Raw genomic sequence first — 20297 nt, forward strand, 5'->3', positions numbered from 1 at the left:
TAGTAATTCAACGCATTTTGTACATTTTTCATTGCAAAGCTATTTAGGTCTGGATTTCTTGGGAGACACCATATATTCCAATGATAATTCTGTAAACAATTCTATCCTGTTTGAACACAGGCTGCTTTGTCCTACATAGCCAAGAAAAGAATCTGTGTTAATCTGGATGTTTACTAGCAACCTTAAGAATGCTGACTGAATTACTGTAAAGTTTAGAAAATAATGGTTATTTATCCTTAAGCTGTAGAGTGACATGCTGAGAACCGAAGGTTTACCATTGATCATGGTCCCATCTGGTTTTGGTTATGAGTCTCATTAAACAATAAATGTGCCTATTTCAACCACCTTTAAAAAAAAATCAAGATTACTCTATCATTACATTAACTGCAGTCTAACCAAAAACTGCAGACTCAAATCATTGACATCTACCAATGTTTCCTTACAATAGCAGCTTTATAATAAAGCAGTATTCTGAAACTAGTCTTTCTTGAGAATAAGAGGATTCACTTAAAAAAAAAAAAAAGCTTTACACAAGAAAATCCTTGTCACTTCTGGCAACTTAAAAAGTACACTACAACTCCAAGTTTCTTGCTACAAAGAGTATCCAGCCATCATGAATAGAATAATACATCATATACAATGAATAAAAATGACAGATCATAATTTAGTTAGTGTATTGACTGCTACCAAAACACCAAATAGGTCATTCTAATTTGGCCTCAGAATACCCACCCATAGGCATCCTTTAACCACTTAGTCATCTTGTAAAAAGCTTTACATTACAAAGCAAAATTACATGCACATAAAACACCTAATTTACTCATTTCAACTCCATGCCCAAGGCTAAAGTTCACCGAAACCTCAGTTTGGAATAGTGATGAGCAACAATCAGCATGGCCTGCCCAGAATGACGGCACTATGGAGTAACTATTATCTCTACAGATGGCAGGCAGAGAGTTTATTCAGGTTTCATATTTAGACCTCCTTTACACTAGCTACAAGTTTCCATCCTAGACATTATATAAGGTCACAATTTCAACATACAGTTTCAAAAAGATCACACACATGGACACACATCAACTAATTTCTGAATGAATTCATTGTAATAGTCCCTAGTCCTGAAATAAGGGGAATCAGTAACATTTTATTTCTTTAACTCCTCATGAATTAGCCCCCTCCCCTTTTCATCTGCCCTCCTTTTTCTCTCCCCAATAAAACCCCATAATCACATTTAAAACAGGCTCTGCTCTTATCCATTCCATATGGCTGTCACAATCCAGGCCAAGCTTTCACTGTGACCTTTTAAAGAGACAAAGAAGCAAAGTACTATCTAGAAACAGAAACACTGCAGTTTTCTGAGTGAAATTAGCAAAACCGACCCGAAACTCACCACTTCAAAACTTGACAGCATATAAATAACAAAAACAAAGGAGGTTTCCTTTGCAGCCAGAGCTCTTGAAGAGGAAGAAGTTCAAGACTGATGTTGGCTAGGTCCTTTAAAAAAAAAATACACACTATACACCCGCCTCCCCCCCAAAAAGCCACCAGCCCTGAAGGCTACTTCCCCTGAAATTCTATTATTTTCCTTTTTGTTGTTGTTGTTATTTTCCTCTATGCGGGGGAGGGGCAAAAATAAATGGCGAGAAACACAGTAGCCATGAGCAAAACGGCAATGGGCAAAAATATTAAATATCTTTTAGGAAAGCAGTTTTCAAGGTTTGGAAAGGGAAGAAGGAAGTGAAGCTCAAAATTGAACAGATAAGTGTAATGCTAAAAATAAATTTAAAAAATGAAAGTAGTAGATTTAAATGGAGGGGGTGACTTGAGTCTAGCTATTCTTTCAAAAATAACACCAATGCGGACAAGAGCAAGTGGGGGGCGGGAAGGGGGAGAGGAAGCTTTTCTATCCAGGGTGAAGAGCAGAAAGTCTACTTCTAGGCTGTCACTTACACTATTATTCTCCAACAAGCATACAGAAGAACAGCGCGCACACAAAAAAATCAATCTGCTCCTCTCCCCCAAAACCACTAACAGCCCCCAAACTTTCTGCATGAATCTGTAGTAGGGGTGGGGAGGGGGGTGGGGTGAGTGTAAAGAAAACAGCAGGAAAAGGCACCAAAATGCCACTTTTAATTTCGCCTTCCCGGTCCGTTAAAAGAAAACACACAACAAAATAGAGAGAGAGGACCTGTCTCTTCTCATTTACCCGGGGCTGTGAGAGAGAGAGAGAGAGAGAGAGAGAGGAGAAGGAGGAGGAAGGAAACGCACACACAAGACACCACCACCACCAAAGTAGAGAGATTTCACTCCACACCAAGAGGTGTGTATGATTATTTCAAAATTTAAAAAAATGAACAAAAGAGTGATAAAAAACAAAAACAACCCCAGACAACTCCACGGAGAGTTACTGCAGATGGCAAAGGAAAAATTGGAAAAACAAAAGGTTGCAAAGAATAATAATAAAAAAAAATCCTGGCTTTGATGCTTGTTTCCCCCTGGCTGGCTGGCTATTTATTTAGGCCGGTTTGGTGGCTGTGGCTGGATGTTACATGGATATGTTTGTGTGTGTGTGTGTGTGTGTGTGTGTCTGTCTCCCCGGACGGAGCTGCTTCGCTTTGCTCTCCCCCCACCCTCTCTGTGCTTCTGTCCCCATTAAATTATTAGTTGACTCATCACTCCTCCTCCTCCTCCTGCTGCTGCCGCCGCCGTCCCCTGATCAGAGCCTCCTCTCCTCCAGCGCTTTCTGCTGCTGCTGCCGCCGCGGTGGCGGCGGCGGCTTCTTCTTCCTCCTCCTCATTTTAATACAACAACAACCGAGGCCAGCCGGCTTTTTGCAGCCCGAGACTAGGAGGGACGCAGCCTCCCTGCTGCTGCCCGGAGCCTTTCCCCGGCGGCCCCGGATCATCCGACGCGTCCTGGGAGAGAGAGAGAGAGAAAGTGGCAGAGGAGGAGGAGGCGGCGGTAGAGGAGGAGGAGAGGAGGGGGTGAGCGGAGGAGGGCAGTGAGCAGGGGTGGAAATGGGAACCGGAGCGAGAAGCGGGATGGAGGGGGGTTGGAAACCAGAGACCCAAAGAGGTGAGTGGGGGAGAGGGTTGGGGAGGGGAAGATGGGGGTGGGGGGGAGGGCTGCGATTTCCGGCACAGGGCGCGCAGGAATTTGTAATCAGCTTGATTAGAGTGAGGCGGCTCTGCATTGATTACACACAATAGCCAGAATAAGAGGGGGCCGCGCGCGGCGCAGGCAGAGCGGAGCGGGTGCGCCTGCCTGCGAGCCCCCTTCGTTACGCAGCAGGAAGGACGCGGCGCGGGGGGCCCAACCAGATGGGGAATGGGGGGGAGGGTGAACAATATCCAGGCAACCTGCCAAGATGTGCGTAATAATCAACACCCCCTCCCCCTCTGCTGCCCTGGTGCCAAGTAGCCAACACACGGCGAGGGACGGGACCCGAGGGGATTGCGCACTGGAACCACAGGGAGAGGGGACGGGGTATTGCAGGTGACGCTGCTCCGGCTGCCAAGCCTGACAGCCACAGGGGCACCCGCCAGTGAGCAGAGGCTTCGCAAAGGAAAGTGCGTAGGGGCTGGAGCGATGAGCAGACCAAGGGGCGGTAAAGCGGCAGCGTGGAGAGTTGCAGCCTGGAAAGCAGGTGCACGGTGCACATAAGGAGCAGGCAGATTACAAATCAGGATGGACAACACGGAATCCAGAGTGGGTGAACCCTTAGAGGCAGAAGGGAAAAAAATCTTATTTCCCTGCTACCTCGAGTGAAAGAGCTTTTGTTCCTAAAAAGAGCCATGGAACAAATTGTAAATAATAACTAAAGTTACTGGCTATATAGTTATGAGTGCACTCAAGTTACCAGGAGAGTAAATGGGAATGCTCTGTCTCTGACTTATAATATTGCTTCACTTTACTCAAGGTTTTCCCAGCCCCTGGAAAAGTGAACAAGAAATATGCTCCTCCAAGAAGTAGTTGCAGTTGGAAGCATACCACAGAAGAAATGGAACTCACCTAACCAAGAGACCTAACAATGCAAATGGAAAGAAAGATTCTCTCTTTTATATTATGCTAGATGAAAGAGATGGACAAGGCACACTTTAAAAGACCACAATACAGAGGCAGGAGGTGGGACTAAATAGAGTACCTATTCAAGTTGTACATGGAACCATAGTCACTTGCATGATCTACTGTAAAGTTTTACAGCAAGGATGATGATGATGGACATGTGTAACAAAATAAGAAACAGACATAATTAAACAACCCCCTATCACAGATATTATAAAATCACAATATATTGGAAATAGTATAACCCTGATCAAAAAGCAATGCGATACAGTTGGAGCAATCTACAGTTTATAAAATAGGGTCCAAAGCCCACCCAGTGAAATGCAAAGAATAGCAAACTACTGAAACTGGTAAAGTATTCACAAAATAAATGGGTATATGTAAAGATAAATAGATATTTTTCCCCATGATGCATTGGGGGAAAGACCATACTAACTAGATAGACTTGAAAGCAACAAGTTTGCACAAGCTATGAGAGAACAGGAAAATTAAACTCATTTACTGATAAAGTGCACAAGCGTAGACATACTGTATATGAAAGAAAAGCTATATTAGAAGCAGAAGAAAGTTTTAATTGATGCATGAAAATATGTACCGAATTGGAGAAACAGTACTTCAGGGTAACAACTTGAAAAAAAAATTGTATTAAAAGAGGCAGAGAAGCTGTAAAACTTAGAAGAGTTATTTTTTTAATGTAGGCAACAGGGAGCTAATATTAATCATAACATACAAAATGCAAACTACAACAATATAATTTCTGAACAAAGAAAATACAAATCAATAAATGCTGTGAAGAGTAAAGGTATCACCACATATACATTACTATAACAAAAGCAAAGCATCAAAAGTAGGCAAAGAAACACAAGCTGACATCTACTGAAATAAGCACAAGCAACATACAGGGCACACAGGAAAAGAAAATGGTAATAGGGTGAAATACATAAAATATTTATCATATTCAGCAATGCACAAAATAGATTATAATCACAAAAGCAAAGAAATGCAATGCTTGAAAATGAATATATTATATAATATTCAAAGATGTGAAAGTGGAATACTTGTGAAACACAGTTGTACACATTGTGTTTCATAAGGTTATTAAAATTATTACTGAAAGTGCATACTGGAAAAAAAAAAGGAAATAAGAATCATTCTTTACAAAGAAAAAAGAAAATGTGGATGACACTTTCTATAACAGATGATCAAGGGATAACTATCTTGCAGGTTGTTTATTTAGAAACTGATCTTTTTCCACCAGATAGTTTGAATTTTATTTAGTCATTGAAAGATGGAATCTTTACCCAAAACATTCCAACATTGAAAAATCTGATTTAAATAGTTGAACCTAAACTTTGTGGAAATAGTGGAGAACGACTACACTGGATCAGTTCTCACCTTTTCAGAATGGCCTTTGTAGCACTAAAGTTTAGAAGATGAAAAAAGACTGACCACTGGAGTACACTAAAGAAAAGAGGAAGATGCTGAAAAATGAGGTAACTTCAAGTGACAGCACATGTATCTTTGCTTGCAATATGATCAAGAATAAGGAAAGTGCAGAACTTAGGGAAAGAAAGGTGCAGTTTAATAAATAGCTATTAAAAATCCTTGGAACAAGGATTATGGCTATAAACACCTTGTAAATTGATCACCAGATAAGATTTAAAAAAAAAATTAAGACAAAATCTGTGTTTTAAAAATGCATTTGCCTCAGTATTACAATACATATGTGAAAAAGAACTTAAAATACACAAGTTAAAAAAACAGAAAATGATTAATCTTAAAGCAGCAAGAGTAAACTAAAAGATTGGGGAGATAAAAATCTGATAATATTTGAGCACAGAGGCCTAAACGATATTGTTATGGACACTAACCAAACACTGACAAATACTCTGTTAATTATATGATCATGCATATGTGTCTTAGACTTGAGATAAATGGTTATGAAAAATAACTGCTGTGAAATTGAATATATGTACATAATACCCTTTAAACTCCATACCACACTAATAAACTTGATTACTGTATATCACCTACCCCTGTTAACACACTCATTGCAGGCTCTGAACATTGACTAGTGTAAAACTTTGCTTAGACTGGAAAGCAAAAATTGAGACAGTTATTGCTATATTTGCATATATGAATAATTAAACTTCTCTTAATAATAGCAAACTCAGTTGAAATTTTATTTCACTGGTTTATGATACTGATATCAGATTTTTGTAGTGAAAGGCAAAAAATGCTAACATTTTGTAAAAATGTGTAATTGTAGACTGACCATTTTGCCAATATATGCTCAAGTATATCAACTTTTTAATATTATAATGTCCCACTGGAAGATGTTATTTTTATTTATTAAAAAGGAAAGAGATACAAAGATAAAGAAACAGAAGAAACAGATAAATATCCTGGAATGTATACAGTCAGTAGTTTAAATATCTGATAACTGCACTTTTCAAATTAGTTGCATGTCAAGTGAAGCCAAATACTTATATTAAAGCTGCCTCATTATAGTAATCAGAAATAAATATTTTGAATTAGAATGTGTCTTCCCAAAACTGTATATGGACACAAAAAGTTTGTATCCAGTTTTTGAACTCTGGGATGAGGTGACTCAACAGATCAGTCAGTACCTGGGTTACAGAATGAATGCCTTTAGGGTGGAGTGTTACCACAGTGCTTTCTAAGGACTCTATTCTGATCTTCTCTTGTTCAAAGTAAGTTAGTATATCTCTGGACATTGTGGGTCAAAATCATGAAGTTGGTAGGATGATTTGTGTATAAAGCAAACAGGACATGACCTGGAAGCATCACAAAACTGGCACGAGAGGCTGCACTTTTAGTTTCATCAGATTTTTGTCCAGATCTGGCTGCAGTTGGATTTTCCACATTTGCATTTCTGACAACTATGAGGCTACTAGTGTGACTCAAGTAATGGCCTGTGCTGGAGGTGGTGCACTGCAGCAGACACCTATAGGGAAATTCTGGCTGGTTCCCAGAGTGTTATATCAGAATGGCAACTCCTCTGTTTCAAGAGGTGAAGTGTGCACTCTTCCATGCCTGGCCAGTTCTGCTGCTCAGTGTGGTAAGAGAGAATACTAAGTCCTGGCTTTCAGGAAGCTAGCATCCATGGTCACTAGAAGGGAGCAGTGGCTCCCCTCTTGCAAGAGCTTGTACTTAATGCTGCTAAGAGGTAAAGGGAGCATGGGGTGGGAAGGTCCTTGCACTTCCCGTCACACTGCCTCTTGTGCCCCTGTGCAGAGCTGGGCAACAGTCAAGTCTATGGCGTTTAACTCATACCTACGACCGTGCATATTTATACCTTTATTTAACATGTGCCCAAATCCGTCAGTTTAATGCAGTATTGACTTTCTAGTTACTTCTCCACTGGATGTAACCCTGAATTGCATATTAGAAATGAACAATCATTGTCTGAAACTACAGTCCAAACAGTTTACCTAACCTGACTGCCACAAGCAGAAATTACATATCATATGTATGGCCAATATAGGATGACCAGATAGCAAGTGTGAAAAATCGGAATGGGGTGGGGGAGTAATAGGAGCCTATATAAGAAAAAGCCCCAAATATCAGGACTGTCCCTATAAAAATCGGGACATCTGGTCACCCTAGGGCAATACATATTGCAACATTTTGGAGTTAGAGTTGCAGCATTTAGTAACATCTCTCTCAATGAAGTGAAAAGTGCATACTAAGCTTGCATTTTGATCAAAATCTGTCCCAGTCTGGGCAGTGTGTCTGTCAAAAAGTAAGAGTGCTATGGGTTTCGTTTCATTGAGAAGTATATCACAAAATGCTGCTGTCCCGTCTCAGTTTTATCTGTGTTCTTTCAAATATGATGGTCTGAAAGTTACATAAAATGAATATTTAACTTACTTTAGTCTGTATCAAACTGTAGTTAATTGCTTATTAATTGAAGTAAATTATCCTTACCATATCTGTCGGAGGTGAAAAATCTACATATGATGCACTCATTAGTTTATGGACTCAGAATCCCCTAGAAAATATCAGGTATCTACATGATGTCCCACAGTGCTGTATTTTACATTTGGATGTCTCAGTTAGCTTACAGTGTAGAAAATCACATACAGGCAGACATCTTACTATTGACTACATATCTAAGGAGGCTGGTGTTTATTCCTGCAAATGTTTTCTGTAATATATTTCAATCAAGAAATGTTCTTTTGATAAAATGGATAAGATTATCCAAATACAGTGTAGGGCTAAAACAGGCTACTTTTAGTCATACCACCACATCCCTTTCCATATATGCATTATATAGGTATTTTTCTGTTTTGATTGTGATAATTGTATGATTGGGGAAAACATATACTTTAGTTGATGTGACCTGGCTGGTCATTTAGGTTTGCCTCTAGCTGCTACAAATCGCATTGAGGCAAATTACTAGGAGAAAATTATGGTATAAGTACAACAAAAATACTACATTTTGATGATAATAAGCGTGGGGATTGAATGGCTAAAGAGATTGATAATGATAATATAGAGTCTTTCGCCTTTAGGTTGCCAATGCAAATCCAAGTTAGTTGCAATGTTAATGGACAGGTGTCCACATCACAAAAACCATCACAACAATTAATACTAATTGACAGTCTTGTTGGCAATCTCAAGCAGAGAAATCTTGGACTGAATGGGCATGGAAACTAAACACCTTAAAAGTGGTGCCACTAGGAGGAGATGAGGCTCTTTGTTGGAGCAGTGTGGGAAAGCTTACCTTGCTGCTGCCTAATCCATACCCGTGGTGTAGACAAATAGAGTTCATTCCGTAAGTCAGTATAGCTACTTTCACAAACACTAATATATATAAGAATGTTTTTATGGCATTGAGTTTGCAAAGGGTGGACCACATTTTAAAAGACAGCCCCATAGATTATCTCTTCTCTCATTCATGATTGTACAGACCACCTTCCCACCAATTCACACTTATAACTTCCCTGTGGCAACTACAGTAATTGCTTACATGGAAATTTGTAATAAGACATTATTTAATATATTCTTTTAATGCAATTTAGAAGCTGGAACCAAAGAGGAAAGCCAGCATCATATGATCTGCCAGATCTTCTACCTCGCAAGCAAGTGTTCCACAGGTCACCAGTAGCCCTCAGGTCACAGTTTGAAAGGCTCTGGTTTAAGGTAGCATTTTCAAAATACATCCGTGGGAAAGATACTTAATGTTGAGGGGTGCTCTCTGTTAAAACTCTGATTTTCCCAGACACTAGATAATTAGTAGGCAAGGGATGGGGGTGGAGGGTTGGAATTGCAAACAATTATGTCAAAGGACTTGGCTAATAAGTAGTGTTATTTTAGGGACAAGTTCAAGCGGCACCTGTATTCATTTTTGGAGCTTGCTGGGATGCTGAAAACATTGTACTGAATATTATAGAAGAGCTTAATATCACAGATGTAAACGACTAACACCAAACAAAAAAATTCTCAGATCTTTTTATTTACTAAAGTCAGAGTTAAATTGATATTTCTAAACTATTTTGCAACACAGTCCAGTGTTGTTTTTTCAGACAAACTACTGAATTTTCTTCTTGATCTTAAGTAAACATTGAGCTAATAAAGAAAGAGGCTTCCAAGCAACACAGAAGTTTAATCCAACACTTTTGAGTAAGAATAAGATTTTCACACAGTCCAAGCAAAGCTGCATATTACAATGCAAAACAGCCCCTGCCTCTACAGTTATCACTACACAAGGACCATTCAAGTACTATTAGCAAGACTTTTGATACTTGCTCTGATGAGTTCCGACAGCAGAAATTTGTTATGCAGTAGCCTGTTTCATCAACAGGACAAAACAATCATTCTTTTTTCAGCTCTTATAGTACTAATAATTCACTTCCTCAAAAATCTACTGATAATTCTTGTGGGCTGGAAACAGGGAAGAGTTTAGGTCTAAGAAAATGGTTAGAACTGATTGATGACTTGAACTGTCAAACTTTCATTATGAAACCCAAAACCACATGCAGGTCCTGGTTTCAAGTTTCATTAACTCAAAACTCTGCCCAGGTTCTGCCACACTTTTTCTAAGGTTCAAAAAACTTAAGTGAAATGGTGCACCTAATTTTGACCCAAATGTGGACAGGAGTCAGTATTGGGCTGGATCTAAAAAACATGCAAAATATGTGGTTTTGATGCAAACAAAGTGAAACTTGGTTGTGCTGAATTTGCTTTGAATTTTGGAGTTTGCTCCAATCCAGAGCTCAGAAGATCCCACAAAAACAAAATTTAAATTTTTTTTTTTTAACAGAAAATGAAATTGTTAGCCAATGGAGCTTTGTAAAACTATGACCACACACCATACCTAGCAATACGGAGGTGCTAAAATAAAGCGTATTCTGGCATATCCAGTGCCACTATAATACATGTCATTTGTAGAAGCACACAGGAACATAATACAAAAGCAATCAAGCAACTTAATACTAAAGCAAACAACCTCAAAATGTTACTTTCTGTCCCTGTAAACTTCCAGAACACACTGGAATATTTGACTTAGATGACTAAAAACCAGAAAGAATAACTATAATAATGGAATCACCTCCACCCCGATATAACGCTGTCCTCGGGAGTCAAAAAATCTTACCGCGTTATAGGCGAAACAGCGTTATATTGAACTTGCTTTGATCTGCAGGAGTGCGCAGCCCCCCCCGCCCCCCGGAGCACTACTTTACCACGTTATATCCGAATTCGTGTTATATTGGGCCGTGTTATATCGGGGTAGAGGTGTACTAGGTCAATAATCAAAGAAACAAGGTATTAGAACACTTTTAATGTTTTACCTCACCAATATAGTGCTACCTAGTTCCTGGTAACAGTTATAGCATAGCCTTTGTTGAGTAATTAATTCAGGTAATGAATACCTGATCTGAACGGAAATTCATCTGCGTGAGTAATTAGAGATGGGATCCCACCAAAAAAATGGGTAATTTTTAGGATCCTTGGTTAGAAGTCAGGTAGTAGATGGGACAGTTTATATGTACTTAAGGCCTCAACACAAGAAAAGAAATGAATAAAACATATCCCCCTAAGTGCTGTACAACACAATACAGTAATATAATATTTTGGGGAAAATGACTTTATATATTAGTTGATATCTTTACAGTTCTTTGAAGAAATATGTGGGGCAAACTGCTGTGTGTGCATGAACTTTCACCATCATTGTTATAAAATTAATATTCATTTTATTAATTATTTCTTTTCAGAGTGTCAGTGTTCAATTCCTTCTGTAGTACAGAGTGATATCAAGCATTTGTTTTCTGTTCAGTTTTTTTAAATCTTCCTTTATGATTTTCCCCACTTATAAAGATAGCACCTTCGTGAGAAATTGTGAAATATGTTACTCAAGAAAAATACAGAGGGTACTTTTTGTGTTCTCTTCCAGTTCATTATAATTTTGTAGGTATATAGATGTGGAATTTCCCTGTGCCATACCTGAGGGATGTGCAGTTTCAAATCTGGGTAGAACCAGGTAAGGAAAGATGCTTTTTCATTTGGACATAACCTTTCAAACAATTTAAGATTGGTGTAAACTACTGCAGTCACAGAGAAATAACTTCAGTACCAAGTTACCCCTGTTTTACCTAGCTATTTATTAGGATATTTGGGAGGAATACGACTTCTGTGTCGCCCAGTACATCACACAGTGTAGAATATAGAATATTTGTTTCTGAAATACAGATCATCTTCATATACAAGCACACACCAATGTACTACCATCAGTAAATTGTGCTTTAAAACAATCATCACTCAACACCAAAGTTTAAGTTTCCTTTTATATCATTTTTTGTTAAAAATAGCTTTTAGGGGAAAAGCACACAATATTTATCCATTCTTTCAATTGCTACCATTTTGTTGCCATTGTCAGAATGCAGCAAAGGGTTATGTCCTTTCTGTTTTATTTAGATGTGTGTAAATCTTTCCATGCACAAAAGGAATGTTATCTCCAGTCCATATTGGACTTTTGAAAATAAGGAATAAGAAGAATCTGCTGTACTATCAAATGAGTGAAAGAAATTTAATTAACACCTCTGAAGTGTATGCCTATTTAAGTATCATAACAATATGCGTGTGTTTGTATGTATATATATATAAATAAATACACAAACATGGCCAGATTCTGTACTGTTGAACCTATGTCACCTTGCTGAAGGCCATGGGTATAGCTGAAGGCAGAATTTGGCTCATTCAATTTAATGATCATGTTGACACACAATTTTAAGATTAAATGGCATTGTGTAATTCATTACTAGTTAAAATGCTAGTTTCATGACAGGATAATTTAACCCCAGAGTCAGTGCAGAAACCCCTGCAGTCAAACAAATTAAGAACAATAAGTTAAGAACAGGAAAAAATGAGTTTATGCTAAGAAAAAAATACAAAGATGCAGTATGCTATGTTAGATGTTTAACTATACATAAGAGACAGGTGTCACAAAAACAAACAAACAAAAATCATGAAGTCAAAGAGAAACTTTAACTCACCAGTTTCCATCTGTTAAATCTGAATCTATGCATAATTGATTATCCATGACTGGTAAGTTCTTCTTTTCCTAGCCTAACATTCCACTAAACAGTTTTTGAAAAACAGTAAGGACAGAATAAAAAAATTTTTAAATGAAAAATTACGTATCAGTTAATAATATAGCTGACCTGTGTTTGAGAATTTTAATCATGTGAATCTTAAATAGTAATAACTTATTCTGTTATTGTTATAGTATGGTTAAAAGCTTCTCCATGCTTAAGGAAAGAGGAAAAAGTAGGAATATGTAACAGTGTGTGTGTGTGGGGGGGGGAAGATACAGAAAGATGAGAAGCAGAGACATAAGGAAAATGTGTCAACAATAAACAAGAGGAAATGAGAAAGAAGGAAAAGATGAAGGTGGAAACTAATCTCTGTGTGTCATTATGACTGCCAGAGTACTGGCAAAGCAGCAGCATCCTTTTATTTCAATTTTAATCATTTCTGAATTTTAATACCCTGCTCCTTTTGTAATTCTCCTGGCATTCCCCATATGCATCCATCCCAGCCAAAACACCAGTGTAAATTAAATGGCACACAACCACACTACTTATGTAGCTTTCCCAAAAGAACCAATCGGGTGACCAAAAGCAGAAAAGGTATGTCTACCTTGTGTCCCTGTGGATGGCTAGCCAATTAACTGACTTAATGTTCCCCACTTTCTTTAATTTTGAAAAGAAGGGCAGTGGTTAAGTAACCTAGTAATACAGAATCATTAAATAAATAAATAAATAAATAAAGCAAGCCAGTAGTAATACAATAATCAGTGACCATCAGGGCCTGGAAAAATGAGTTTGCTCTCACTGGCACTAAGGAGCATCACATGATTATTTAATTACAGCTCTAATTTTTGTCTCGTGGATGGCAACATATCAACAATTAATAGGGCAAATAGAGGAGACTGCATTTTTAAAGAGACAGAACCTATAAAATACTGCTTGGAAATACAGTATGTCAAACAGTAAAATGCTGCTTGAGGAATCTCTATCTTTGTGTCACACAAATAGCTGTTTAACTATGCAACAAATATTAAAAATATCGACTCTGCAGGTATAACTTTATGAGATGGTATCTGAAAGCATTTTTCAGAATAGTCAACAATAATCTTGTTTCTCACAGGATAAATCACCCAAATACAGCATTTAATGGAATCACAAGTCCAATAAATGAAAATGTTGTTATAAAATGAACACATCCTTTATTTTAAAAAAGTACTACAGTATTCTGCAGTAATTATAGTGAGGATTATAGTCTTCAGTAAGCCAAATTAAATATTACATCGGCAGTGGGACTTAAATAGGAGATTTTCCTTACAGAGAGTACTGAATTAGGTTCAGTAGCAATACTGCCGTGGTTGGGTCTATTCATGAAAAATGCTGTAGCGTTGTTCTTGTTTTTAATCATAGAAAACATACCTATGATCTAAGCACCCACTTTTGCCCTCAGTTACACATGTGCAGTTCCCATTATGCCTGATCCTGCTAGTAATCTCAGTGCAAAACAACCATTGGCAACTATGCTGAGTTCTGCATATGGAACACTTACATTATTGGGATCACAGTAATCAGTGTAACCTGGACACACATTGGAGGGGGGAAACTGGCACTAGGTAAATATATTATTTTGCTTATGATGATGGTCATTTTCTATAGCTTCTGGTAGTCCAAATCACTGGTCACAAATATTTATTATATAGAATGTATTTCAGGCAATAATAGTATTTAAGAGCTAATGCTGGAAAAGAAGATTCTAAATGTCATGTCAGATACGTTAAAAAAATAAAAACAAAACAAAAAACCACCCACCACACTACAATTAGATTATTATTATTGAGTCTGTCTACTCAATATGCAATGAAAATATTTTTTTTAAAAAGTTTTAAAAAATGCCTGTAAGGATATTTGATTTGAATGGGCAAAGACATATGTGAATTGTTTCCATGTACAAGACTGGGAAAGAAAATAAAAGTGGTAAACAAACAATTTTTAAGTATTACTTAAATACACGAAAGTGTTCACAAATTTTTCAATTTTTTTTTAATGAAGTTGAGTTGTTTTGACTGAAGTCATGAAAATTCTGGATTGAAGATCTGAATCTATAATCTTAAAAAGAAGGTTGGCAAGCAAGAGCCTGCATGTAAGAGTATATATCATTCTCTTTAAGTGATACTTAATATACAGATAACATGTCTCACAAAGACTGTAATTAAATGTCTAGTGCACTAGTAATGCTAATAAGCATACAGTATTTATATTACAATGAATCCTTAGAAACTAAAACTGTCATTTTAAAACTTTTAAGATATTTTTTATTGTTCTTGGGACCTTTAATACCAATCAAGAAAACTCACCTATGAACAAAAACATTCATAGTTAAAATAAACTTTCCACTATTGTTCCCCATATAAAAATCTATTGGTTTAAACTTTAAATTACAAACCTTTTAAACCCAGGTTGAATTTTCACTTGGTTTTGTTTGCTGTTGCTATTTGCTGTATCCGTGTGTGTATGTGTGTATATATATATGTGTATACACACACATACACACACTGCTACTACATGTAATACTATATATATAGAATTTGAAACATTGAAATGTATTCTGTTCAAAACTTATTTTTCATTGCAAGTGGTTTCATTTATCTGGCCATCAAGAACAGACAAATTTAGCATACACTACGTACTGATGGGCATATGAAAGATACTCTACGTTGCAAGTAAAATCTTTCCGTTTGGGTCCCAGAACAACATCACTGCTTTGCACATATACAGTATAGTGTTTTTCATCCAAATATATCAGAGTGCTATGCAAACAGAAAAAAAGTAATTAATTAAGCCTTACAACACTCGACAGACAGATAGGGAAAATAAGGCAGATACACAGTAAGAACCTTATTTGCAAAGATGCTGAGCACCTGCAGTTTGCAGTGATTTCAGCTGAAGTTGTGAGCGCTTAGTTCATGTGAAAATCGGGCCCTAATAGTGGCATTTTCAAAAGCACCTAAGTACCTAACTCCTTCCATTGTCTAGGCACTGTAAGTGACTTGTCCAAGGAGACACTGAGTCAGTAGCAGAGATGCAAATAGAACCCAGGAATCTTGATATCCATTCTGCCACTCTGTCTACCAGGAAAGGATTAAGGGGTAATCCTTAATATATGGTCTCCATAGTCAGATATATCCCCACTGCTGCAGTGACACAATACACAAATGATTGCTGATGGTCAGCTACTTGTTGCCAAAGCAAGCGCCTGAGTGAAGCAGATGTACACTGGGTTTAAAGGCCCTCCCTGAACACCTCAGGTCATGTCAAAATATGAGCAAAGGGGAAAGTCCAACTCAGCTGGTGTATGGTACATACTGCTGTCTGTCTGAGAGGAACAATTTTTGTGGTCCACATAATTTTAATCAACCTATTCTTTCATGAAAGAATCATTGACACAGATGAAGAGGGCTTATTTCATGAACTAGTGTTATCAAAGCAGAGCTCCTGCTAAACAACTGAAAGGGAATAAATAGGCCAATATAAAAAAGAAATGTTACACTATCAGATCTCACCCTGAATATTTATATGTAGACAGACACAATCTGTATCAGAATAACTGATCTCAGAAGAAGTATTTTTAAAATAAACAGTAAAAGATACAGTTGCCATACAGTTGGTAAACAGTGTGTGTTAATACTTTGTTCACACCCTATACATTAGACCTGATAGTGACCTCCCACCAGTTATATACAAATGTAGCACCATTACCTTCAACGGAGTTACTCTTGATTTTCATCAACATGAACGAGAGGAGAATTAAACCCACCAAGTTTAAGAAGATATATTTACTATTCAGAACAGCACTTGAGAGGTATGTTATCATACCAGACTAATTTTAAGGGGAATCACTTGTATAACTGATCTGATTCGTATGCTATATATGGGCCATAACCTACCCTTAATCTTTGTTCAGAACTTCATCTACTGTTACGGAGATCTGTACACCCTGATGGAGGGCTTGTAGAACCATTAAAAAGTCAACATTTGCCAACTGGTAAACAGATATTACTTATATCCGATACACAGTAACTGTTGGTAAACACCTACTTTTTAAAAATGGCCATTGCATATCCTTTTTGTTGTAACAATTACAAACTGTGGTACATTGTTGGTTAGAATTAGAGTTGTTAGTACCATACATATGGAAGAGGACGTATACCTTTAATTTAATATTAAATGTAGTAAGTTTATAACTTGTTTTGAACAAAGGGGACCTCAGCGGCAAAGATTAGATGCAGAACACCGTGATAGTGAATGTAATGGTATTCTCTTCAAAGTGTAAGCTGTTTTTACTAATGTTATCTACAGGTTAGCAGTCAGGTAATGAAACAAAATTTAAAAATAACAATGGAATTTTCTGAGGTAGGAAACAGACTTTTTAAGAAGTTGCAAAATTTAAGTAGAAGTACTACAAGTTCTTATTTAACAATCAAACTGGAATATAGGTTGTTTTGATTTTTTAAATAATGTACAGCAACTTTGTAACAACTAAAGTTTAAAAATGCATTAGATTGCATAGTGAAAGAGTTGCAGAACATTTTTCATCATACACACATCTGTGTTCTCAGTTATTAATAAAATGCTTCTCCCCTTATTTGCAGTTGTCTGAATATACAATTTAAGTGGCTCGGTAGGCATATATTCTTAAGGAATGATGTTTTCACTGTTTGAAACACAACTCAAGAATGCTAGGCAAAACTGAATACTGTTTCTTTAAAACTGGCTTCTGCATGCCACAGAAAGCATATCTGGAATGATAACAAAACTTTTCTTTTTCAAACAAGGAAGAGTCAGCTGCCATGGATAACACCGCAGGTAGATATTAAAATGGAGACAGAACCATTATTTAGTGGCAACAAGAATATAAATACATGCACTAACCTATAAACTGGTATTTACTTCAGGAAAATAAGTAATATTTTCCCTCTGATTGCTGTGCTGTCAGTTTAATGCAGCGTAAATAAACAGTAGGTGCATGATAGCTTTAAGTAGAAAGTGTTCACTCCACAAGAGGAACAGATTACTAAAGCCTGATGCCCATAATGGCAAAAACAGAACTTCCATTTTACCAGAAAAATATGTTTTCTCATACTAAGTGATTAGTAGCTTTTCTATTAAATCAGTTTGTCAAAATTCTATGAAAAATGCTATACAATCAAACAACTTTAGCAAAAACATTTATTTTAGCAGCCCTAAATTTGAATAATTAAAAAAGTAAAAAACGCTCTTCTATAATTTTATCATCCCGCTCTAAATGACCACTTCATATCATCATCCCAGTATAGCAAAAACAAAATAAAATAAAATAAAATGATATATGGAACTGCCTATACTTTCAGTTTTTTTCTCCTTGTATTCCCTGACTGAAAATCAAAGTTTCCTCTTTGGAAAAAGCAATGATTTCTAAGGAGATTGTATATACACCCTACATCTATTAACATAAATTAAAAAACTAAAATGTTCCACTTATGTTTAAAACTGTTCTAGAAGGAAAGTTTGTGGTGTTATTAGATATTTAATAAATATATCTAGAGAAAGCCATGGCAGGTATGCATAAGAGGGTTATAAAACTCTGCAGTAGTATATATGCTAAAATAGAATATTCCTTAGAAACATGACTGAAATATTAAAAAAAAAAAACACAAAAAACATTTCCCCCATTATTAATAGAGATATTTAAGTAGCCTGGAATGTTGTGTTATCTTGAACAACAATTTCTCTGTAATCCAAATGCAAAATGTTAATATATTTATCAATCTATTAAATTAATAAAATTTACTAATCTGTTTGTCTCCCTCCCCCAATACAACTAGAAAGCATAACAAGGATTTCAATTTAATCTTATGGTATTCAGTTAAAAAAAAATCTGGCAAACAGCTGTATTTCAACAAATGTATTCCTTGACTGAAATAAAATTTTCCTCTAATTTAAAATATCAAATTAATTTTTTTTAAATAATGCTGAACTATGTTGAAAATTGCAAAAATTGAAGTCCTATGCATTTAACCCCTTCTCCAACAAAAATATTAATGTAATATAAGTTGTAGTTATCCATGACTTGACTACATGAAAGAGAGACACTTCTGTGGTTTGAAAGGGCACACCTGCCTACATCCCTTTGGGATTTTATATTACTGAATTACTATGGTACTTTGAAGACAGTACATTGTATTTAGTTTAGTACTATTTATAACCAAAGGATCTCTATAATAATAAGGGACAGGTGCTTATCAGCTGACCTTCTGGGCCTACATTGCAAACCATAACTTGTTAAGATCAAAATGATTACTGCAAGCTTTGGCTAAATTGGGAGCTTCTCTCTTTCTTCCTATTCTGCAAATCAACATGTACCATTAATGAATCTCAGGCTGACTTTACCTGCTTTATATTTCTTTCTCAGAAATAAGCAGTATTTAAGTACTTATCCTTAGATAAGTCTTGTTGAAAGAACAGGAGAAGAGAAGGAGGAACTGTTTTGGTAGTTACTTTGCTATTTAATGATTCAAGAACAAAGAATATTAAAAAGAAACTAACTTTTAAAAAATGCATGAACAAAAAGCATTCCACTTAAATATTTTTGTCCCAGTAAAGTCATTTTGCATACAAAGAACTATTATTTAATTACACATTTGCACTTGTAGGGAAAAGGAGGAATGCACTGCTTCCAGAAGAAAAAAACAACAACAACAACGACACAGGCTTTTTGGACACTTCCCTCTATGTTCTTGTTTTACTTAGATTACTGTTTTTCCAGGGGAAAGAGGAATTCCTTGGAGTCAGTTGTTTTTTTTTCATTAGTTGTTTGTATGCAGGAGTGGGTACAACTGTAGACAATGATTTTATTTTTGTTATAGAGCTTTATAATGTATGTGGGCTATCCATTTATACGTATATACACAAACATGTATGCATACATATGCTGTCTTTTTATGTTCACTTTTTACTATACATGATTACACATTTTTGCGTATAAAATATTATTTCCACTTGATCAGTGAGATATTAATAAAATCTGAAACAGGAAATGAGTGTATGTATAAAGTGTATAAATAATATTAACACTGCAAGTAAATATGATACAAATTACAGATACTATACTATATTCCAGCCTTTACAGAGTTTCAACTTTCTTTTTTAAATAATGCACCAGAGTTAATGTCTTTATATCTGGTGACTGCTTTAAACACTTGAAGAGATAGGGAAATATCCAATCCAATCCTTGTATTAACTAACATTGCAATTTTACACTTATTGTAACCTTTTCTAACAATGTGAGAAAAACATAGTAAATATATTAAATTTGTTTCACAACAGATGCTTAGGTTGTTAATATTTAAGATGCTTATTCATGCTATTCCTGTCTGCACATTTGTCAAAAATGTAAGCTTGAATGCTAATGTTTGCCAGCAGACTGGAGCTGACAGATATATACCAAATGATATCCCAATGTACTATACCAAAATGATATAAAGTAGAAATAAAGGACTGCTGCTAAATCATATCCCCAATAAAGGTCTGTTACTAGATCACATGCCTTAACCTTAAGAGTTCTTGAATCTGAAATTATGAATTATTTTCATAGGAAAATTACACTAGGTTTGACTGAATAAAACTGATTGTTGGTGTTTGCCA

At 36.4% G+C, this 20297-nt stretch overlaps 1 protein-coding gene and 1 long non-coding RNA gene across 28 annotated transcripts in view; one reads left to right on the forward strand and one right to left on the reverse strand.

Moving 5' to 3' along the window:
- The window catches only part of SATB1 (SATB homeobox 1), a 104894-nt gene that overhangs the window by 82994 nt on the left and 1603 nt on the right, over positions 1-20297 (reverse strand). For 11 of the 25 annotated variants that reach the window (XM_065583442.1, XM_065583440.1, XM_005297046.5 and 8 more), the window contains exon 1: positions 1391-2633. The exons of 9 other annotated variants lie outside the window; for them this stretch is intronic. The gene's annotated coding sequence lies outside the window, so the exon portion shown is untranslated. Of the gene's footprint in view, positions 1-1390; positions 2634-20297 lie in introns of those variants that run through there. 5 more of the 25 variants (XM_065583464.1, XM_065583462.1, XM_065583455.1 and 2 more) reach the window with 2 other exon arrangements.
- LOC101944203 (uncharacterized) lies at positions 2845-20191 on the forward strand. Of its 3 annotated transcripts, XR_509056.4 has the most exons (8): positions 2889-3075; positions 3920-5558; positions 9114-9234; positions 11486-11572; positions 14667-14757; positions 16579-16659; positions 17450-17480; positions 19307-20191. It is a non-coding gene; the product is annotated as an uncharacterized LOC101944203 (long non-coding RNA). The 3 variants fall into 3 exon arrangements; XR_010598334.1 differs by lacking the exons at positions 9114-9234; positions 11486-11572; positions 14667-14757; ... (1 more) ...; positions 17450-17480; positions 19307-20191 and having other exon boundaries at positions 2845-2984; positions 3920-6098; XR_010598333.1 differs by lacking the exons at positions 9114-9234; positions 11486-11572; positions 14667-14757; ... (1 more) ...; positions 17450-17480; positions 19307-20191 and having other exon boundaries at positions 3920-6098.

Source organism: Chrysemys picta, chromosome 2, assembly GCF_011386835.1.
Source record: "Chrysemys picta bellii isolate R12L10 chromosome 2, ASM1138683v2, whole genome shotgun sequence".
NCBI lineage: Eukaryota > Metazoa > Chordata > Testudines > Emydidae > Chrysemys > Chrysemys picta.